The sequence below is a fragment of the Schistocerca nitens genome, chromosome 2 (genome assembly GCF_023898315.1).
Source record: "Schistocerca nitens isolate TAMUIC-IGC-003100 chromosome 2, iqSchNite1.1, whole genome shotgun sequence".
Lineage (NCBI taxonomy): Eukaryota > Metazoa > Arthropoda > Insecta > Orthoptera > Acrididae > Schistocerca > Schistocerca nitens.
The window spans coordinates 333252673-333274757 of NC_064615.1; positions in this window are offsets into that span (position 1 = coordinate 333252673).

Sequence of the window (22085 nt, forward strand, 5' to 3'; positions counted from 1 at the left end):
TGATGGTATCAAACGCTGTAAAGGTGAGCTCAGGAAACTGAGGTACTGTTCCTATTAGTGTTGAATATACATAAGACTATTCATAACGCCCGAGGAAGAAGTCAAGATGGGTCAGTTCAGCTGAGCGCACAGGCCAAGGGATTTTGGATCCTCTTCCAACTGCTCTCTGCCTGAAGTTGTCTGAGACTTGCCCTGGTCCGACAATCAAAGTGGGACTGAGCCTCGTTGTTCTGGGAGCAGAAAATTGACTCCAGTTGCAAGGGAACGTCCTCCAGAAGTTCAGGCAAGGCACTGTCCAAAAGTTCAAATACCATGCACCATTCAAACTATCTGGCAAGATGTGTGGTCTTATGTGGCTAACTCCAAGAATTCCAGTCCAAATGTTCATCTGAGTGGGAACCTGTAATGTACTTTCCAATATTGTTGTAATTTTAATCTATTGGACAACCAGTGATGTTCGACGAGGGTTTGAGTACATAAATAAAGGGTAATCAGAGACTGGATAAGGAATATTAAGTGAGTTAAAATCGCCATGTGATGGATGCTGGTTGTCTGCGTCCGTGAAGTCTTGGATGTATTGAACAGCCATTCGCCTAGATGACGGCATATACAATATCGTCGACCTGTTGTAACAAGAATAATACCCACTGTAATCGCAGTTAACAATGTAATTGGATCATATGGGAACATGCATGTGTCGTCTGCGACTTGGGGCTCCCCCCAAGTTCAACAATGAGCAGTGAACGGTGAGCTACGAAATCCTTGTGCCTGCAACAGCTTTGTACTCTATTGGCAGATCTGCTACGGATCGTCGCGTATCGTGCTTTGAAGAGCAAGCAAACCTCAGAGCGCCTTGTTTTATGACGAAGCATGAGCGTCCAACACTTTCTCGCCTACTCGTGATGCATCGTCCTTCAGTCAGTTACCCGTATTCACATTCTTAGGCGCTGGGTCAAAGTCGTTTATGTCACTGGATTTGTGGCCTGTCTGGTCTCTAGAATGGTTTGACATTCGTCTCCACTCTGCTTGCTTTCCTTACTGCGTCATGTAGCGGCAGTGCCACCAGGTGGCGTTCTGTCTCGCCGTGAGCAGTTGTCGTAAAGAAATTAAAATCTTCTGAGTTGTTACGCTGCATCATATTTCTTCAAACAGTCGACGTTTCACTTGTCTGCTGGAATCTTTTTCAGGATCTTGTGGTTTCCATTGTAGACTGGGCAATCTACAATGGGCACCACAAGATCCTTAAGAATATCCCAGCAGAGGGGCCGAAACATCGATTGTTTGAAGAAATGTGACGCGGCCTAACAACTGAGAAGACTTTAACTTCAGTGACAACAGCCACTAAAGCCTGCAGACTTACATCATCTGTCATAGCGCTTAGCTCATCCAAGTATTTAGCAAGATAATACACTCGCTCACTGATAGGTGGTAAGGATGTGGCTTACTTGTAGACGAGAGAAATACGAGGGCGGTTCAGAAAGTAACCTCCAATTGGTCACAGTGCGGGTTGTGGGGGGAGTAGCGACGCTATCTGTGCGTTCACGCACTCAACAGGTCAGTCGGCATCAAGCTGTGGTCGAGTGAACGTCATACCTGCGCTAGTTTAGTTTTTGTGGCAGTTTGAAATGTGTGCTGCAATAGAAAACCCCGCCAAATGTGAAGTGCGTGCTGTCATAAGGTTTTTTACAGCCAAAGGATATTCTGCAGCAGCTATTCATCGTGAGCTTTGTGCCGTGTACGGACCAAGAGTTATGAGTGAAGGAGTTGTCCGTGAATGGGTACGTTTATTTAAAAGTGGACGAGAAAACGTTCATGATGAAGAGAGGAGTGGTAGACCATCATTGGTGACTGACGAACTCGTTCAGACAGTTGCAGCAAAAGTTCGTGAAAATCGACGTTTCTCAATGTCGGAGTTGTCTACTGGTTTTCCGCAGATTTCTAAGACTCTCTTGTACGAGATAGTGACAGCAAGATTGGGTTACCATAAGTTCTGTGCACGATGGGTGCCCAAAATTCTTACCGACCACCACAAAACTCAAAGAATGGCCTCTGCATTAGACTTTCTGTCACGTTATGAGGACGAAGGAGAACCATTGTTAAACAGAATCGTGACCGGTGACGAAACCTGGATTAAGTACGTGAACCCTGAGACAAAAGAACAATCAAAGATGTGGGCACATTCAGATTCGCCTACCAAACCAAGAAAAGCCTCGCAAGATTTTTCTGCCAGAAAACTGATGGCAACGGTGTTTTGGGGTGCCAAAGGGGTGTTGTTGGTTGAATTCATGGAACGTGGTACGACAATTAATCAAGACGTGTACTGTGAAACAATAAAAAAGTTACGACGGGCTATACAGAACAAACGCCGTGGTATGCTGACTCCGGTATCGTTTTTTTGCACGATAACGCCCGTCCTCACTCTGCTCGCAGAACAACGGCCCTTCTTGAGTCCTTCAAGTGGGACGTTATCAACCATCCACCTTACAGCCCAGACCTGGCGTTAAGTGATTATCACCTCTTCATGCATTTGAAGAAATGGCTCGGGTCACAGCGGTTTGATGACGACGAAGAGCTCAAAGATGCGGTCACAGGCTGGCTCCAGGCACAAGCGGGTGATTTTTATGCAGAAGGAATTTCAAAGCTTGTGAAGAGATATGATAAGTGCTTCAATCGCTATGGAGACTATGTAGAAAAATAGTGCATAGTTGCAAGATGTATATATTAAAATATTTTTATTTAACTTGGTGTATTTTTTTAAATCAACCGGAGGTTACTTTCTGAACGGCCCTCGTATTTCTGCTGTACGTCCAGCAAGTGTCCTGGTACGTCCATAGTCTGTCGCTGCTTACAATCATACACATGGCATCTCTGAGTGCTTCATCTGTTTAAATATGTATACTGAAGAGCCAAAGAAACTGGTACACCTGCCTAATACCGTGTAGGGTCGCCGCGAGCAAAAGCACCGCATCACGACGTGGCATGGACTCGACTAATGTCTGAAGTAGTGCTGGAGGGAACTTAATCTTGCAGGACTGTCCATAAATTCGTAAGAGTACGAGGGGTGAAGATCTCTTATGGGACAGCAAGTTACAAGGTATCCCAGATATGCTCAATAATGTTCATGTCTGGGACGTTTGGTGGCCAGCAGATGTGTTTCAGCTTAAAAGACTGTTCCTGGAGTCACTATGTAGCAATTCTGAAGGTGTGGGATGTCGCATTATCCTGATGGAACTGCCCACGTCCAACAGAATACATAATGGACATGAATGGGACAGGGTCCTTACGCACGTGTCACCTGTCGTATCTAGACGTATCACGAGTCCCATGTCACTCCGACTGCACATCTCCCCACCATCACAGAGCCCCCTCCGGCTTAAACACTCCGCTGCTGACTTGCAGGGTCCATGGATTCATGAGGTCGTCTCCATACCCGTATACGTCCATCCGCTGGACCCAATTTGAAACGAGACTCGACCAATCAGCCAACATGTTTCCAGTAATCAACAGTTCAATATCGGTGTTGACGGGCCCAGGTGAGGCGTAAAGTTTTGTGTCGTGCAGTCATCAAGGGTACACGGGTGAGCCTTCGGCTCCGAAAGCTCATATCGATGATGTTTCATTGAATGGTTCGAGCGCAGATACTTGTTGATGGCCCAGCATTGAAATCTGCAGCAATTTGCGGAAGGGTCGCACTCCTGTCACGCTGAACGATTCTCTTCAGTCGTTTTGTTCTCGTTCTTGCAGGATCTTTTCCCGGCCACACCGATATCGGAGATTTTACGTTTCATCTGATTCCTGATATTCACGATACACTCGTGAAGTGTTCGTATGGGAAAATCCCCACTTCATCGCTACCTCGGAGGTAGTGTGTCCCATCGTTCGTGCGCCGACTATACCACCACGTTCCAAGTCTCTTAAATCTTGATAACTTGCCATTGTAACAGCAGGAACCGATCTAACAACTGTGCCAGACACCTGTCGTCTTATATAGGCGTTGGGGAGCGCAGCGCCGTATTCTGTCCGTTTGCATCTGTATTTGAATACGTAAGCCTATACCGGTTTCTTTGACGCTTCAGTGTATATAAAGCTGAGTGTATGTGTGTGCGAGAACTCCTTCCAGGCATCTAGACTGAAGTGGGTCAAATCTGAGAACAAACTCCTTGCCCAAGAGTAATGCTCAAGCTCTAATAGATTTTCAAGCCTTTATTGTATATGCTGCCCTGCGTGTCATATGGGTTGTGTGGGAATAGTATCAACCTGCGTTATCGATTCACTTTGCTCGGCAGCCTACATTTCTTGGGAAAGAAAGTTTCCTTGCCCTTGTCACATAGGCTGTGCTGCAGAGGAAGTGTGATGTGGAAGTAATACCAGCTTGCTTTGTCGACCTCTTTTACGGAGGCTACACATGTGGATGGGCATGTCTGGGAGATGGCTGAGATGGATAGAGGAGAAGATGGAGAGAGTGGGGCAGGAGGGAATGGGTATGGAGAAAGGGGCAGGAGGAAATGTAAAAACGGAGAGAAGACAGAGATGAGAAACTGGACAGAGAGAGAGAGGGGGTGGAGCAGATGGACAGAGGGATAGGGGAGGAGATGGACAGAAAGAGGCGAGTAAAGAGGAGATGGGCTGAGAGATGGAAGGATGAGATGGACCGAAAGGGAGGCGAGGAGGCGATGGGCAGAGAGAGAGGAGAGGAGGAGATGAACCAAGAAAATTATATGTGCATTATATGTGATATTCGTGTACGCTGCCTAAGCCACGGGTAAAAGCTAGTATGTGATATAACAGAGGACAATAACTAATGTTAACCACACAGCTTCCCACCAAAATAGACACCATAACTCAACAGTGGATTAGAAATTAGCTTTGAACTTCATGTATCAGTTTAACAAAGGAATAGCGAAGAAACCAACATAGCAAAGTGCTTGTTAGGTTCAGTCTTGGGTACTTCGGCTGACGTTCGTTTGATGATTTTTCTGATGTTCCTTACCCCGTCCGTCATGGGCTATTTTGCTGCCTAGAGAGGAAGATCAGCAATGATACAAGACGTGAGAATGTAAAAGGCAATGGAAACGACTGCATTAAAGACACGTACTGTGTATCCACAGGACACGTCGCCTGTAATTAAAAAAGTCTCATGATGATCTCTCCATTGCCAAAAGATTCCGGACTAGTGTCCCATTCCGATCTCCGGTAGTGGACTGCCAAGCGGGTGGTGACAATGAGAAAAGAATTGAAAAACCAATGAAAGGATAACGTTCTACGAGTCACAGTGTAATATGTCAGAAATTTGAACGTGGTAGCGAAACTAGAAACCTTCGATTACAACCGCGGGTTCCATGGCAGCCCAAATGAATAGTATAACACTGCCCTCAGCAGCCTAGTCAGTCTAGATATAGTGGGGATCAGGGAAGTGAAAGGAAACGAAGACCAGGATTTCTGGTAGCATGAGAATACTTTCATACCAACAGCAGCGGCAAATGGTAAAACGGGAGTAGGATTCGTCTTGAATAGAAAGGTGGGCTGAGAGTGAGTTACTGATAACAGTTCCGTGATAGGGTTCTTTTCATCAAAATCGACAGCAAATCAACACCGAAAACAATAGTTCAGGTATAAACTGCGACGTTGCAAGCCGAAAATAAAGAGATAAAGTATATGAGGTTACTAAAAAGGTAATTCAGTACGTAAAGAGAGATGAAAATCTAATAGGCATGAGGGATTGGAATACGGTTGTAGGGGAAGGAATAGAAGAAAGGTTTACTGTACAATATGGACTTAATACTAAGAGTGATAGAAGAGAAACGGTAATTTTCTGCAATAAATTTCAGGTAGTAATTGCGAATTCTCTATTCAAGAATCACAAAAAGCGGAGATTTATTTGGAAAACGTGGGGGGATACGAGAAGAATTTCAGTTAAATTACACCACGATCAGTCCAAGATTCAGGTACTTGATTGTAAGGCATGCGCAGGAGCAGATATAGACCAGGATCACAATTCAGCAGGCTGAAGTTTAAGAGATAAATCAGGAGAAATCAGTGTGCAAAGAAGTGGGATACGGATGTACTAATAAATGAGGAGATACTCCCGAAATTCTTTGAGGCTATAGATACTGGGATAAGAAACAGCTTAGTAGGCAGTTCAGTTGAAGAGGAATGGACATCTGTAAAAAGGGATATCACAAGAGCTGGAAATGCAGCTGCGAAAAAACATGTGTAACCCAAGAAATACTTCAGCTGATCGATGAACTAAGAAAGTAGAAAGATATTCAGAGAAATTCGGGAATATCGAAATACAAGTCACTTAGGAATGAAATAAATAGTAAGTGCAGGAAAGCTTGGACGAAATGGCTGCATGCAAAATGTGAAGAAATCGAAAAAGGAACGATTGTAGTAAGAACTGACTCGGCATATAGAAAAGTCAAAACAACCTTTCGTGAAATTACACGCAAGGGTGGAAATATTAAGAGTGCAATGCGAACTCCACTTTTAAATGCAGAGGAGAGCGCAGATAGGTGAAAAGACAACACTGAAGGCCTCTATGAGGGGGAATACTTGTTCGATGACGTGATAGAAGAAGGAATAGGAGACGCCACGGAAGAGATAGAGCATCCAGTATTAGAATCGGAATATAAAAAACATTGGAAGACTTACGATAGAATAAGGCAGGAGAGATAGATAACGTTCCATCAGAATTTCTAAAATCATTGTGGGGACTATTCACATTGGTGTGTAGAATACATGTTTGGTGATATACCACATGACTTTAGGAAAAACATTATCCACTCAATTCTGAAGACTGCAAGAGCCGACAAGTGCGAGAATTATCGCACAATCAGCTTATTAACTCACGAATCCGTTTCTGACCAGATAAAATACAGAAGAATAGAAAATAAAATTGAGGATATGTTAGATGATGTTAGATGACGATCAGTTTGGCTTTAGGAAAGGTAAAGCCACTAGAGAGGCAATTATGACGTTGCGGGTGATAATGGAAGCAAGATCAAAGAAAAATCAGGATACTTTCATAGGATTTGTCGACCTGGAAAATCCGTTCGACAATGTAAAATGAGACAAGATGTTAGAAATTCTGAGAAAAATAGGGATAAGCTATTGGGAAAGCTGGGTAATATACAATATATGCAAGAACTAATCACAATAACAGTGGGAGGGGAAGAACGAAGTGCTCGGATGAAAAAAGGTAATTCGAAGAAGCAATTACGATAATAAAAGAAAGGTTCCAGAGTGGAATTAATATTCAAGATGAAACAATATCAGTGATAAGATTCGCTGATGACGTTGCTATTCTCAGTGAAAGTGAATTACAGAATGTGCTGAATGGAATGAAGAGTCTAATGATTACAGAATTTTGACTGACAGTAAATCGAAGAAAGACGAAAGTAATGAGAAAGAGCAGAAATGAGAACGGCGAGTAAGTTAACATCAAGGTTGCTGGTCACGAGGTACATGAAGTTCAAGAATTCTGTTACAGAGACAGTAAAATCTTACACATGATGGACGAAGCAAAGAGGACATCAAAAGGAGACTGGCACTGGCAAAGAGGGCATCCCTGGACAACAGAAATCGACTAGTGTCGAACACAGGCCTTAATTTGGGGAAGAAATTTCTGAGAATGTACGTTTGGAGTACAGCATTGTATTGTATTGAAACATGGGCTGTGGGAAAAACAGAAAGGAAGAGAATCAAAGAATTTGAGATGTGGTGTTACAGAATAATGTTGAAAATTAGGTGTACTGGTAAAACAAGGAATGAGGAGGTTCTCCTGAGAGTCAGCAGGGAAGGAATACATGGAAAACGATGACTAGAAGAAGGAACAGAATGGTAGAACGTCTGTTAAGTGATCACAGAACAACTTCCATGGTACTAGAGGCAGCTGTAGAAGGTAAAAACTATAGAGGAAAACAGAGTTGAAATACAATCAGCAAATTACTGAGGACGTAGGTTGCAAGTTCTAGTCTGAGATGAAGAGGTTGGCGCAGGAGAGGAATTCGTGGGAGACAGCATCAAACCAAAAAATGGTAGCAGAATTCCTTAACTTCATCTACTTCGTGATCAGCAATTGTGATGTTAAAGCTGTCGCTGTTCTCATTTTTCACCAACGAATCTTGTCAGTGATGGCTACATCGCTGTCTCACACTTTTTTTTAAAAATCCGAGCACTTCGTTCTTACTCTCCCACTCTTATTGTTCCTTTTTGGTTCTTGTAGATATAGTATTGTATACGTCTTTTCCTGTAGCTTACCCCTATTTTTCTTATAACTGGACTTCTTATCCCATTTTACATTGTCGAGCGCCTTTTCGAGGTCGACAGATCCTATGAATGTGTCTTGATTTTTCTTCAGTCTTACTTCTATTATCAACCGCAACGACAGAACTGCCTCTCTGGTAACTTTACATTTCCTAAAGCCAAACTGATCGCCATGTAACAGATCCTTAATTGTCTTTTCCATTATTCTATATATCATTCTTTTCAGTAAATTGAATGTATGAGTCGTTAAACTGATGGTCCGATTGTTTTCTCACTAGTCGCTCTTGCATTCTTCGGAAGAATTGTGTGGATGACGCTTCTGCGAAAGTATGACAGTATATCGCCTGTCTCACAAGTTCTACAAACCAACGTGAATCACACAAAGCGGTTAATAACAGGTTGTATTCCGGCAGCATCACGTCCCGTGGATCCACGAAACCAAGCACCGTATGCTCGTTTCGACCGAAACCGGTCCCTCATGTTGACAGCAAGCACTGCAACCCCAAACCCCACACTCTTGCAGAGTGCCTCCGCTGCTTCGCTGTACGAACTTCCGGTCCACCTCATCCAGATGGATGCCCTCTTACAGTGACTGGCGTGCCTCCTTGCTGGCCATCTTCATGCGCACACTTCCCCGATGAGTCCCTCTCAGGTCACGATAGCGGCCATCCCATCCTCGTAATAGGACGGACAACTATTATGGTCTTAATATGCCTATGATGCCAGGACATATGCCAGGCAGATGGGCGTGAGTCCCACGGTCCTGCGCCGCACTCCTTGACCGCTGCTCTACCTGGCCTCCGGCACTGGTAGCAAGTTAATGTTGCCAGACCGCTACCGTACACTCGATTACACCCCTGCTGGTGCTCCTTCTGTAGACAGCGGCGAACCCCTGACGCAGCCTCGCTGGAACATGAGCAAGTCCCTGGCACCGAACGAAATCTTTCCTCCACTGACGATGGCGGATCACGCAGCTGACGTGGTCACTTCGGCTGGGTAATTCCGCCTCTTCTTGCTGTGTCATCCGAAGTTTCCACACCTCGGTATGTCACTGTGACCAGCTACCCTGCTGATGGCGGAGTGCACTGCCGTGGAGACCGGCGCTGGCGCCAACTGCCAAGAAGGACGGAAATCTTGTAGTTCGCTAGAGCAACGAAGGAACCTAGGCACCTGAAAACAGCGCAGGTCATAATATTTGGTCACAGGACTGATCGATATAATTATGTCAGTATCGTTGACGTTATCTATTGTAGAATTACAAAGATTTTTGAAATCGAAAATCTCGTCTATAAAAAATCAACATGGATTCCAGAAATAGAAATCATGAGAAACCCAGCTCGCTCTGTTTCGCGAGGAGATCCGTAGTACTGTAGGCAACAGCACTGAGGTTGGTCTCATTTTCCTTGACTTCCGGAAGGCATTTGACACCGTCCTGCACTGCCGTCTAGTGAAAAAAATACGAGCTTACCGAGTGTAGAACCAGATTTGTAGCTCGATTCCTTGCAGGTAGAACTCAACATGGAGATTTTAATGCAACAAAATCTACGGAGGTAAAGGTAATTTCCGGAGTACTCCAAGGAAGTGTCGCAGTACCGTTACTGCTTAAAATGTTTATAAATGGGCGTCGGAATCTAACTTAGTACACAGATGATGCGGTTATTTGTAAGAAAGTAACAACGCCAGAAGGCAGTACTGATTTGCAGTATGAGCAACAGAGGTCTGATGAATGGTGCACGGACTATCTGTTGATCTTCAACGCAAATATTGAGCAAACACTACACATCCACCACTTTACAACTACATTATCGACTAAAAATTGCTGGAAACTGTGTCTACCGTAAAACATCCCAGAGTAACGATACAGACCGATGGTAACTGCAATTCATAGGTAGAACGTTAACGAAATGTAGCTCATCTACGAAAGAAGTGGCTTACAAGGCGCTTCTTCGACCTTTTCTTGGGTAATGTTTATCGGTCTGGGACCCTCACCAGATAGGACTGCTAGAACATATGGAGAAGATCCAACGAAGAGCAGTGCGTTTCGTCACGGTATCGTTTAATCGGCGCGAGAGAATTACAGAGATGCTCAACAAACTACAGAGGTAGACGCCACAAGAAAGCTCTTGCGCATCACGGAGAGGTTTACTACTGAAATTTCGTGAAGAATCGCACAACATATTACTTCGTTCCCTAACTCGCGAAATGATCACCATGAAAAAATTCGAGACTTTAGAGCTAATACAAAGGCTTACCGACAATAATTCTTCCCATGCGCCGTTCGCGAGAAGAACAGCGAAGGGGGCATCAGTTAGTGGTAGGCACCAGGGGTATCCCCCGCCACAGATAGTCAGGTGGCTCGCACAGTACTGAAGTAGATGTAGTGACGATTGTGGCACGAATATCTAATTCACGGCATAGTGGGGCCATTCTGCGTGCAAACCTTTGCCGGAATTCGAATGTTGTCATCTGTCTCTTCGTCGGAGTCAATTTAACAATCCTTTTGTATGCAGACCTTCTGGAAGGACACTTACCACACTGTTGTCCAGACTCCATCTCTTCACCACTTGTTCTGCAGCTCACAAACTCTCTGTGCGGTCTTATGGCATGATATTCGCATCTACCTTATGTCCACGTTTTGACTCCTCTCAAAGTCCGCAAGGTATTGATAAGCTCCACGTGCCCGTCCTTTGGTCATGCTGTGTCGCAGTCTCCATCTGAAAACTTACAGCAACGTCAGACACATCCAATAGCCGTCGTTACTCACACCATTATTTATCTATGGGACTGGATCTTTTCTGTAATGAAAATGAACTTGCCGGCCTCTGTGACCGAGCGGTTCTAGGCGCTTCAGTCCGGAACCGCGCGACCGCTACGGTCGCAGGTTCGAACCCTACCTTGGGCATGGACGTGTGTGATGTCCTTAGGTTAGTTAGATTTAAGTATTTTTAAGTTCTAGTGGACTGATGACCTCAGATGTTAAGTCACATAGTGCTCAGAGCCATTTGGACCATTTTTGAAAATGACTTGCGTAAGAATGAAATTTTAGTCAACATATCCAACTGGCTAACACTTGGTTCAAGAATCATAAAAGAAGGTTGTATACCTGGAAGAATCCTGGAGATACTAAAAGGTATCAGATAGATTATATAATGGTAAGACAGAGATTTAGGGACTAGGTTTTAAATTGTAAGACATGTCCAGGGGCAGATGTGGATTCTGACACCAATCTATTGGTTATGAACTGCAGATTGAAACTGAAGAAACTGCAAAAAGGTGGGAATTTAAGGAGATGGGACCTGGATAAACTGAAAAAACCAGAGGTTGTAGAGAGTTTCAGGAAGAGCATAAGGGAACAATTGACAGGAATGGGGGAAAGAAATACAGTAGAAGAAGAATGGGTAGCTCTGAGGGATGAAGTAGTGAAGGCAGCAGACGATCAAGTAGGTAAAAAGATGAGGGCTAATAGAAATCCTTGGGTAACAGAAGAAATATTGAATTTAATTGATGAAAGGAGAAAATATAAAAATGCAGTAAATGAAGCAGGCAAAAAAAATACAAACGTCTCAAAAATGAGATCGACAGGAAGTGCAAAATGGCTAAGCAGGGATGGCTAGAGGACAAATGTAAGGATGTAGAGGCTTGTCTCACTAGGGGTAAGATAGATACTGCCTACAGGAAAATTAAAGAGGCCTTTGGAGAGAAGAGAACCACTTGTATGAATATCAAGAACTCAGAAGGAAACCCAGTTCTAAGCAAAGAAGGGAAGGCAGAAAGGTGGAAGGAGTATATAGAGGGTTTATACAAGGGCGATGTGCTTGAGGACAATATTATGGAAATGGAAGAGGATGTAGATGAAGACGAAATGGGAGATAAGATACTGCGTGAAGAGTTTGACAGAGCACTGAAAGACCTGAGTCGAAACAAGGCCCCGGGAGTAGACAACATTCCATTAGAACTACTGATGGCCTTGGGAGAGCCAGTCATGACAAAACTCTACCATCTGGTGAGCAAGATGTATGAGACAGGCGAAATACCCTCAGACTTCAAGAAGAATATAATAATTCCAATCCCAAACAAAGCAGGTATTGACAGATGTGAAAATTACCGAACTATCAGTTGAATAAGTCACAGCTGCAAAATACTAACGCGAATTCTTTACAGACGAATGGAAAAACTGGTAGAAGCGGACCTCGGGGACGATCAGTTTGGATTCCGTAGAAATGTTGGAACACGTGAGGCAATACTAACGTTACGACTTATCTTAGAAGAAAGATTAAGAAAAGGCAAACCTACGTTTCTAGCATTTATAGACTTAGAGAAAGGTTTTGACAATGTTAACTGGAATACTCTCTTTCAAATTCTGAAGGTGGTAGGAGTAAAATACAGGGAGCGAAAGGCTATTTACAATTTGTACAGAAACCAGATGGCAGTTATAAGAGTCGAGGGGCATGAAAGGGAAGCAGTGGTTGGGAAAGCAGTGAGACAGGGTTGTAGCCTCTCCCCGATGTTATTCAATCTGTATATTGAGCAAGCAGTAAAGGAAACAAAAGAAAAATTCGGAGTAGGTATTAAAATTCATGGAGAAGAAGTAAAAACTTTGAGGTTCGCCGATGACATTGTAATTCTGTCAGAGACAGCAAAGGACTTGGAAGAGCAGTTGAACGGAATGGACAGTGTCTTGAAAGGAGGATATAAGATGAACATCAACAAAAGCAAAACGAGGATAATGGAATGTAGTCAACTTAAATCGGGTGATGCTGAGGGAATTAGATTAGGAAATGAGACACTTAAAGTAGCAAAGGAGTTTTGCTATTTAGGGAGTAAAATAACTGATGATAGTCGAAGTAGAGAGGATATAAAATGTAGACTGGCAATGGCAAGGAAATCGTTTCTGAAGAAGAGAAATTTGTTAACATCGAGTATAGATTTAAGTGTCAGGAAGTCGTTTCTGAAGGTATTTGTATGGAGTGTAGCCATGTATGGAAGTGAAACATGGACGATAACCAGTTTGGACAAGAAGAGAATAGAAGCTTTCGAAATGTGGTGCTACAGAAGAATGCTGAAGATAAGGTGGGTAGATCACGAACTAATGAGGAGGTATTGAATAGGATTGGGGAGAAGAGAAGTTTGTGGCACAACTTGACTAGAAGAAGGGATCGGTTGGTAGGACATGTTTTGAGGCATCAAGGGATCACAAATTTAGCATTGGAGGGCAGCGTGGAGGGTACAAATCGTAGAGGGAGACCAAGAGATGAATACACTAAGCAGATTCAGAAGGATGTAGGTTGCAGTAGGTACTGGGAGATGAAGAAGCTTGCACAGGATAGAGTAGCATGGAGAGCTGCATCAAACCAGTCTCAGGACTGAAGACCCCAACAACAACAACATCCAACTGGCGAATCAGCTTTATATCTCTCGTTAAATGTATTCATGGTTCAACAATTTTCATTTTCGTCGCTGTGTAAGATTCAGAGATCTGCTCTTTTTGAAAATGAATTTGTGTAAGAATGACATTTTAGTTAACACATCCAACTGGAAAATCAGCTTCGTAGCGCTAGTTAAAAGTATTCATTGTGCAGCAGTTTTCATTTTCGTCGTTGTGTAAGGTTCGGAGATCTGCTCTTTTTAATTCACTAACGTTCCTACTTTCAGCCCCAAAAGTAAATCGTGCATTAAGAACTGATTTAAACTATGAGTAGGCAACAATGATTAGTTGCTGGTCTAAACTAACATATGAAAGAATGATTACGTTTATACTAAGAGTGATGGGTAAACTGTTGTGATAAATACCCTTCGTCCAGTCTCATTATTTGGAATTTTTCGATCCAGTAGCGGTCGAGATAGTAAAAGAGCCGTGACTTTCTGTTGAGATTTCTCACACTTGCCTTTGCAGAAGTGGGCTTCAGTTTCATTACACTAAGAGACGTGCGTTGCAGCTACAAGAAGGTGCATCTATAAAGAGGACGTCTCGCAGCAGCTTACACCAGCACCCATAGTTAATGATTATATCTATCATAACGCGTTTAGTTGGCAAAAGATTGTCTCAGAGTGCCATCGTAGCAACTCATTTATTATGTTCCTTGGTTAGAACACGACCATTCCAAATTTTAGAAGGTGACGTGAGGCAGATTTTCAGAGGATTAATTTCTTACATGTGTGTTTTATCATGCCCGAAATTCAAACTTTATGACAAACTACGAAGGATGAGAACAGTTTTCCACCAAAGTTCTTTCCCATTGAGTCACCTGAGCCAATTTCGTGAAACTGTACGTCCCAATATTTCGCCGCGCAAAGCTTTCTTGCGCGCTCTGATGAACCATAAGGAGACAGAACATGGCAAAAATCTCATTCTGCAGTACGCGCGGTCTGAAATGTATGCTCCAGAAGAATAACATTCTGTGGAAGTTCAGCAGATAGAGTATCTAGCAGTGAGAACATTTAAACAGCGGCTGCTGGAGTGCTTCAGTCCTGACATTGACGAATATCCAGATTAGAATCCTGAGCTGGCAAATAGATAATCTGGAATGTCAATTTCAGTGCAGACTCAAATAAAAAATTCTGAAACACGTGCTATTCTTTGTTTATAAGAACACAACTATTAAGTTATGTAGCACAAACTTCATTCTTTCGTTCTTTAGTTGCCCACAAAAAAAGTAAAATAAGGGATTATCGGCCTGGATAGACGGTGGCAGAATCATTAACAGTGTTGAATATGTGTAAGTGAAACAGTTCATACTTTCCCAATGGCAATCCCGTCCACTGTAAACACGAACATCCACAGCCAGCAGCATCCCCTACTGGCCACGGTGTATGCAAACCGCCCTATTCTACTGTGATACAGGTAATCTGCTTCATCAGCAGCAGGTGCAGGAATACGACTTCCTAACTGCTAATGATTTAAACAATCAATTCGCCAAAACTGTAACATTTTTTCAGTGTTTCACGTGTTGTGGAAGTTCAAATAACTTTTTAATATTATGCCTGCGTGTGTGCTGTCGTGCCTCTTTCACTGCATTCGTCTTCTTACTTTCTGAATTCAACAAGAAAAAGTCTGGGTTTTCGGACAATATTTTTGTAGAACAACTTATATGTATTGTTCAGAAATTCACATTCACGCAACATATCATTAGTACTGTCTGGCAGCGTTAGTTAATATTACACAAAGGAGTTACCACGGTACTGCTCGCCAAATAATCAGGATGCAGTGAAAGATACTCTGGTTAATGGATTCCAGTTTTCTTTTTATTTTTGTTACCCTTTCGCTAGGATCTGTGTAGCGGGACACGATACGGACTTCGGCGTGCAGCGAACTAAAGAAATGTTTTAAGAGAAATACAGATCTCAGTCGCAACTGGGCATTGAATTAAATTCAGTGGCAAAAAATGAAAATTTGTATGGAACCGGGGCTCGAATACAGATATCCCATCTTACACGAGTGGTTGCCTTAACAGCTTCGGGAATCCGGACACGCCTTCCGTCCAACCCACATTCTCAACTTGACGCACATTACAAATTAAGCGTCCATCGTCTCATATCCTCTTTGCTCGCTGATTCCTGCAAGAGTTCGGGCATAGTTTGCATCCGCAAGAAACTTATCATTACCGTTAAGTCGCACATGTGTTATTACGTGTATGGTGTCTGTTCTGTAGGACATGTCCAACAGAGCAGTCACCACACATATAATGAAATCGAAATGTTATCTGTTAGTGTAATTGTGACGCAATGTACAGGGAGTTTCAAAAATACTCATCCCATTTCAAAATATTGTAGCGTCTAAATGAATGAAGACATTCATCTGGAGTGAATTTTAACTTATGCTCAGATATACGAAGTTTTTATTTGTAGAGGAACATCTGACCTTACAAAGTTATGGATGTCACGTGCATCTTCACACGAACATAGGATTTTTTTTTTCGTTACATGCGGGATCAAAGATTACACTTACTGCTCTTAAATGTTCAATATGGCTCCCAACGGACGCAGGACAAATATGTAGCTGACAGTCAAACTTGTGGCATACAGGGGCACTGCGGTGTCTGCTGTTGCTATGAGGCGTCGCAGTTCACCCGAAGTTGATGGAAGGGCAGCACAGTAGACGGTCTTTCACATCTTTTTTCGACGGGGAGAACGTTGTGTAACAAACCAACTGGAGAGTGAGGTGGCTACACCCCGAGAGACCCAAAGCGGCAAATGCGTGAATGGCTACTTACTGTCGTCTAGGTAAACTCTTAGTTTCTATGCTTAAGTTAAAATAGTCACTAAATTTCTGTCTTCTTTCATATAAAAGATATAATCTCGTGAAATATGATAAATCTTTTTGAAACAGCCTTATGTAAACGTATTTTCACTAAGTGCTGAAAGTTGCATATGTTAAGTGATATCTATTTGCTTTGTGCTGAACAGAACAGGTTTAATTACATTCGTTCTTTGTTTTTAATTAAATCGCTTGTTGCTGCTACACAAATTTGCACACATCAACCTGCGGCGCAATAGTGCAGCTTCGACGATCAGAGGTGGCAAGATGGACGTTTGCCATCAGTGAATGGAGGAACCGAATGCAATAATTGCGGGGGTCCACGGTTCGTGGTCACAAATAAACAGTGAACTACAGCGACGAGTAATCCACAGACCACACCAACACAGTGACATGCGGGTAATGTTACGGTAATTTCAGGCTCTCATATGAGCACAATACGTCAAAAGTGCTCACTTACCAATATATGCATATGACTGAAAGTCTCAACAGGTAGTGTAATAGAACTCATTACTGCCAAATTCAAATTACTTTCGTCCCTTGTTCTTGTATTTAACAGTAATTACGACTTTCTGGAAGCAGTCGTTGTAGACACTAAGGTTTACTCTACCTGTTACTATTTTTCACATTTCCTATTGCTCTCAGGAAATTCATAGTTTACTAATTTGCTATTGTAATCTTTCTGCAGTGATCCTAATCGAAAACGTGTTGTTGTTGTTGTGGTCTTCAGTCCGAAAACTGGTTTGATGCAGCTCTCCATGGTATTCTATCCTGTGCAGACCTCTTCATCCACGAATATTTAATTGAACTTACATCGTTCTGAATGTACTTACTGCATTCATCTCTTCGCCTCCTCCTGCTATTTTCATCTCCCACAGTTCCCTCCAATACTAAACTGGTGATCCCTTGATGGCTCACGACGTGTCCTATCAACCAATCTCTTCTTCTACTCAGGTGGTGTCACAAATTTCTTTTCTCATCAATCCTGTTCAGCACCTCTTCATTAAATACATGGTCTACCCACCCATCTAATATTCAGCATTCTTCTGTACCACCACACTTGAGAAGCTTCTATTCTCTTCTTGTCTAAACTGTTCATCGCCTATGTTTCGCTTCCATACATGGCTACACTCCATGTAAGTACTTTCAGAAAAGACTTCCAAACATTTTTCGTGCCATTGCCAGTCTGCATATTATATCCTCCCTACTTCGGCCATCAACTGTTATTTTGTTGCCCTAATATCAAAACTCATCTACTATTTTAGGTGTCTCGTTCGCTAACCTAATTTCCGCATCGTCCCTTGATTTAACTCAATTATATTCCGTTGTTATTGTTTTGCTTTTATTGGTGTTCATTACACTCCTGGAAATGGAAAAAAGAACACATTGACACCGGTGTGTCAGACCCACCATACTTGCTCCGGACACTGCGAGAGGGCTGTACAAGCATTGATCACACGCACGGCACAGCGGACACACCAGGAACCGCGGTGTTGGCCGTCGAATGGCGCTAGCTGCGCAGCATTTGTGCACCGCCGCCGTCAGTGTCAGCCAGTTTGCCGTGGCATACGGAGCTCCATCGCAGTCTTTAACACTGGTAGCATGCCGCGACAGCGTGGACGTGAACCGTATGTGCAGTTGACGGACTTTGAGCGAGGGCGTATAGTGGGCATGCGGGAGGCCGGATGGACGTACCGCCGAATTGCTCAACACGTGGGGCGTGAGGTCTCCACAGTACATCGATGTTGTCGCCAGTGGTCGGCGGAAGGTGCACGTGCCCGTCGACCTGGGACCGGACCGCAGCGACGCACGGATGCACGCCAAGACCGTAGGATCCTACGCAGTGCCGTAGGGGACCGCACCGCCACTTCCCAGCAAATTAGGGACACTGTTGCTCCTGGGGTATCGGCGAGGACCATTCGCAACCGTCTCCATGAAGCTGGGCTACGGTCCCGCACACCGTTAGGCCGTCTTCCGCTCACGCCCCAACATCGTGCAGCCCGCCTCCAGTGGTGTCGCGACAGGCGTGAATGGAGGGACGAATGGAGACGTGTCGTCTTCAGCGATGAGAGTCGCTTCTGCCTTGGTGCCAATGATGGTCGTATGCGTGTTTGGCGCCGTGCAGGTGAGCGCCACAATCAGGACTGCATACGACCGAGGCACACAGGGCCAACACCCGGCATCATGGTGTGGGGAGCGATCTCCTACACTGGCCGTACACCACTGGTGATCGTCGAGGGAACACTGAATAGTGCACGGTACATCCAAACCGTCATCGAACCCATCGTTCTACCATTCCTAGACGGGCAAGGGAACTTGCTGTTCCAACAGGACAATGCACGTCCGCATGTATCCCGTGCCACCCAACGTGCTCTAGAAGGTATAAGTCAACTACCCTGGCCAGCAAGATCTCCGGATCTGTCCCCCATTGAGCATGTTTGGGACTGGATGAAGCGTCGTCTCACGCGGTCTGCACGTCCAGCACGAACGCTGGTCCAACTGAGGCGCCAGGTGGAAATGGCATGGCAAGCCGTTCCACAGGACTACATCCAGCATCTCTACGATCGTCTCCATGGGAGAATAGCAGTCTGCATTGCTGCGAAAGGTGGATATACACTGTACTAGTGCCGACATTGTGCATGCTCTGTTGCCTGTGTCTATGTGCCTGTGGTTCTGTCAGTGTGATCATGTGATGTATCTGACCCCAGGAATGTGTCAATAAAGTTTCCACTTCCTGGGACAATGAATTCACGGTGTTCTTATTTCAATTTCCAGGAGTGTATATATCCTCCTTTCAGGATAATGTCTATGCCGATCAACTGCTCTTCCAAGTCCTTTGCTGTCTCAGACAGTAATGCAATGTCGTTGCCAAATCTCCAAGTTCCTGTTTCTCTCCTTGAACTTCAATTTCGACTCCAAATTTTTTATTTGGTTTCCTTTACTGCTTGCTCAGTGTAGATATTGATTAGCATCGGCTATAGGCTACAATCCTGTCCCACTCCCTTCTCAACCACTAATTCCCTTTCGTGCCCTTCAACTCTCATAACTGTCATCTGGTTTCGGCATAAGATGTAAATATCCTTTCGCCGCCTGTATTTTAAGCCTTATACCTTCATAATTTCAAAGAGAGTATTCCATTCAACATGGTCAAAATCTTTCTTTAAGTCTAAAAATGTTATAAACCTAGGGTTCGTCTTTCCACAACATGTCTTCTTAGAGAAGTCGTAACGACAGTACTGCCTCGCGTGTTCCTACATTTCTCCGGAATCCAAACTGATCTTCCCCAAGATCGGCTTCAATCAGTTTTTCCATTCTTCTGGAAAGAATTCGTGTTAGTATTTTGCACCCATGAATTATTGCACTGATATTTTGGTAACATTCCCACTTACCAGCTCCTGCTTTCTTCGGAATTGGAGTACTACGTTCTTCTGAGGTTATGTCGCAGTCTCACACATCTTGCACCTGATAGAAGAGTTCTGTCATGGATGGCTCTCTCAAGGCTATCAGTAGCTCTGACGGAATGTCGTCTACTCCCAGCGCATCGTTTCGACTTACATTTTTCATTGCTGTGTCAAATTATTCTCACAGTATATCTCCAACGTGGAGTTCATCCACGTCTTGTTCCATTTCTATATTATTGCCTTCAACCTCATCTTCCTTGTATAGACCCTCTCTGTACTCCTTCCACGTTTCAACTTTCCCATCTTCGCTTAGGTGTGGTTTTCCATGTGAGCTCTTGATATTCAAACAGCTGCTTCTGCTTTCTCCAAAGGCGGCTTTAATTTTCCTTTAGGCGGTATGTACCTTATTGAGAACTTTCAAATGACAAAGTTTTATTTGTAATTTGCAGAGTTTGTTATTAGTACTACTGTAACGTAGGCTGCATCTATTGTTTTCGTATTTTTCATTTCCTTCAACTACATTCTCTTTGTTGTGTTAGTGCCAATACTTAACTATATTACGTAACTATGTGTGACGTTCCCAGCAGTATTTCATTATTCCTCTAAAATTGAAGTGAATGTGACTTATTTTCTAGTATTTCAGAGTTCGAACTAAATTATTTATTCCACGCTGTCGGTAAGAACATTTTATTTGCATATTATTAGACCAACGAAAGTCGTGTTACACATGGTGGATATTACCGTGACAATACCACACGTTTTTGCATTGGGCACACTGATCCGTCGCTTTGCAGCTGCTGTTATGAACGATAACAGTTATTTGTGAATAATTATTATGGCATTATAATTGGTTTTTCTTCTACTCTAGTGCATAATCTCTTTACGCTGATGTTATTAAACACAAGGGAATATTTGAAAAGAATGGGACAACGGACTCGTTGCACGTTTACATAAAAGAAAAACTTTTTTGGAGAGCTGTGTGGGTTTACTTTTGAGATTGTCATTTGCATTATTTCTTCTGACTGTCTAGTGGGAAAACAGAAGTCGAAAGGTCGCGTTATGACTTGTTTAGCAGAATGTGTCATAATATCGACAGTGCCAGCCAGCATCATGGCCTGTTGAGAGCGGAAGTGTGGTTTATCATTCCGCAGTATTACTGCTCGCGTTTGTCGGGATCCCATAACTGTCACGCGAATACAGCATCGATGGCGTCAGTATGCAGGGTCTCAGGGGCCGCACTCAACTTGCACCGAGAGGACAGAGACATTGTTCACCAGTCGTACAGGGTCGTACAGCCATCATTCGCGCATCATTCAGGGAAGGGGCATGTTTTCAGCGGACAGTTATCCATGTGGAACGCGCTAAGATGTCTGGAGCGCTACCGTGTTGCGGCTTCCCTTGACGTGGCAGCTGAGAGAGGTGCACTGACAATGGTACCGGTACACTCAATGACAGTGCTGGCCACAGTAGAGGCACCAAATCATCTTTATGGAACGATTCCCAGTTCTGATTGTAGCAGCACGATGGGCGTATCCTCGGCTGGTAGCCCCGAGGAGAAAGGACGTCGGCAGATTATCTTTGTCATCGTCATAGAGACCCACCACGTGGCATTTTGGCAAGGGGTGCCACTGGGTAAGCAGCTCCTTCATCTCTAGATGCCACACTCTCCACTATTATCGCCCCCGCATAGTACAGTGAATAAAGGTTGGCAAACCTTTAAGGATAGCCAAGATTTTAATGAAACTTCCTGGCAGATTAAAACTGTGCGCCCGACCGAGACTCTAACTCGGGTCCTTTGCCTTTCGCGGGCAAGTGCTCGAGTTCTAGTCTCGGTCGGGCACACAGTTTTAATCTGCCAGGAAGTTTCATATCAGCGCAAACTCCGCTGCAGAGTGAAAATCTCATTCTGGAAACATCCCCCAGGCTGTGGCTAAGCCATGTCTCCGCAGTATCCTTTCTTTCAGGAGTGCTAGTTGTGAAAGTTTCGCAGGAGAGCTTCTGTAAAGTTTGGAAGGTAGGAAACGAGATACTGGCAGAAGTAAAGCTGTGAGGACCGGGCGTGAGTCGTGCTTCGGAAGCTCAGATGGTAGAGCACTTGCCCGCGAAAGGCAAAGGCCCCGAGTTCGAGTCACGGTCGGGCACACAGTTTTAATCTGCCAGGAAGT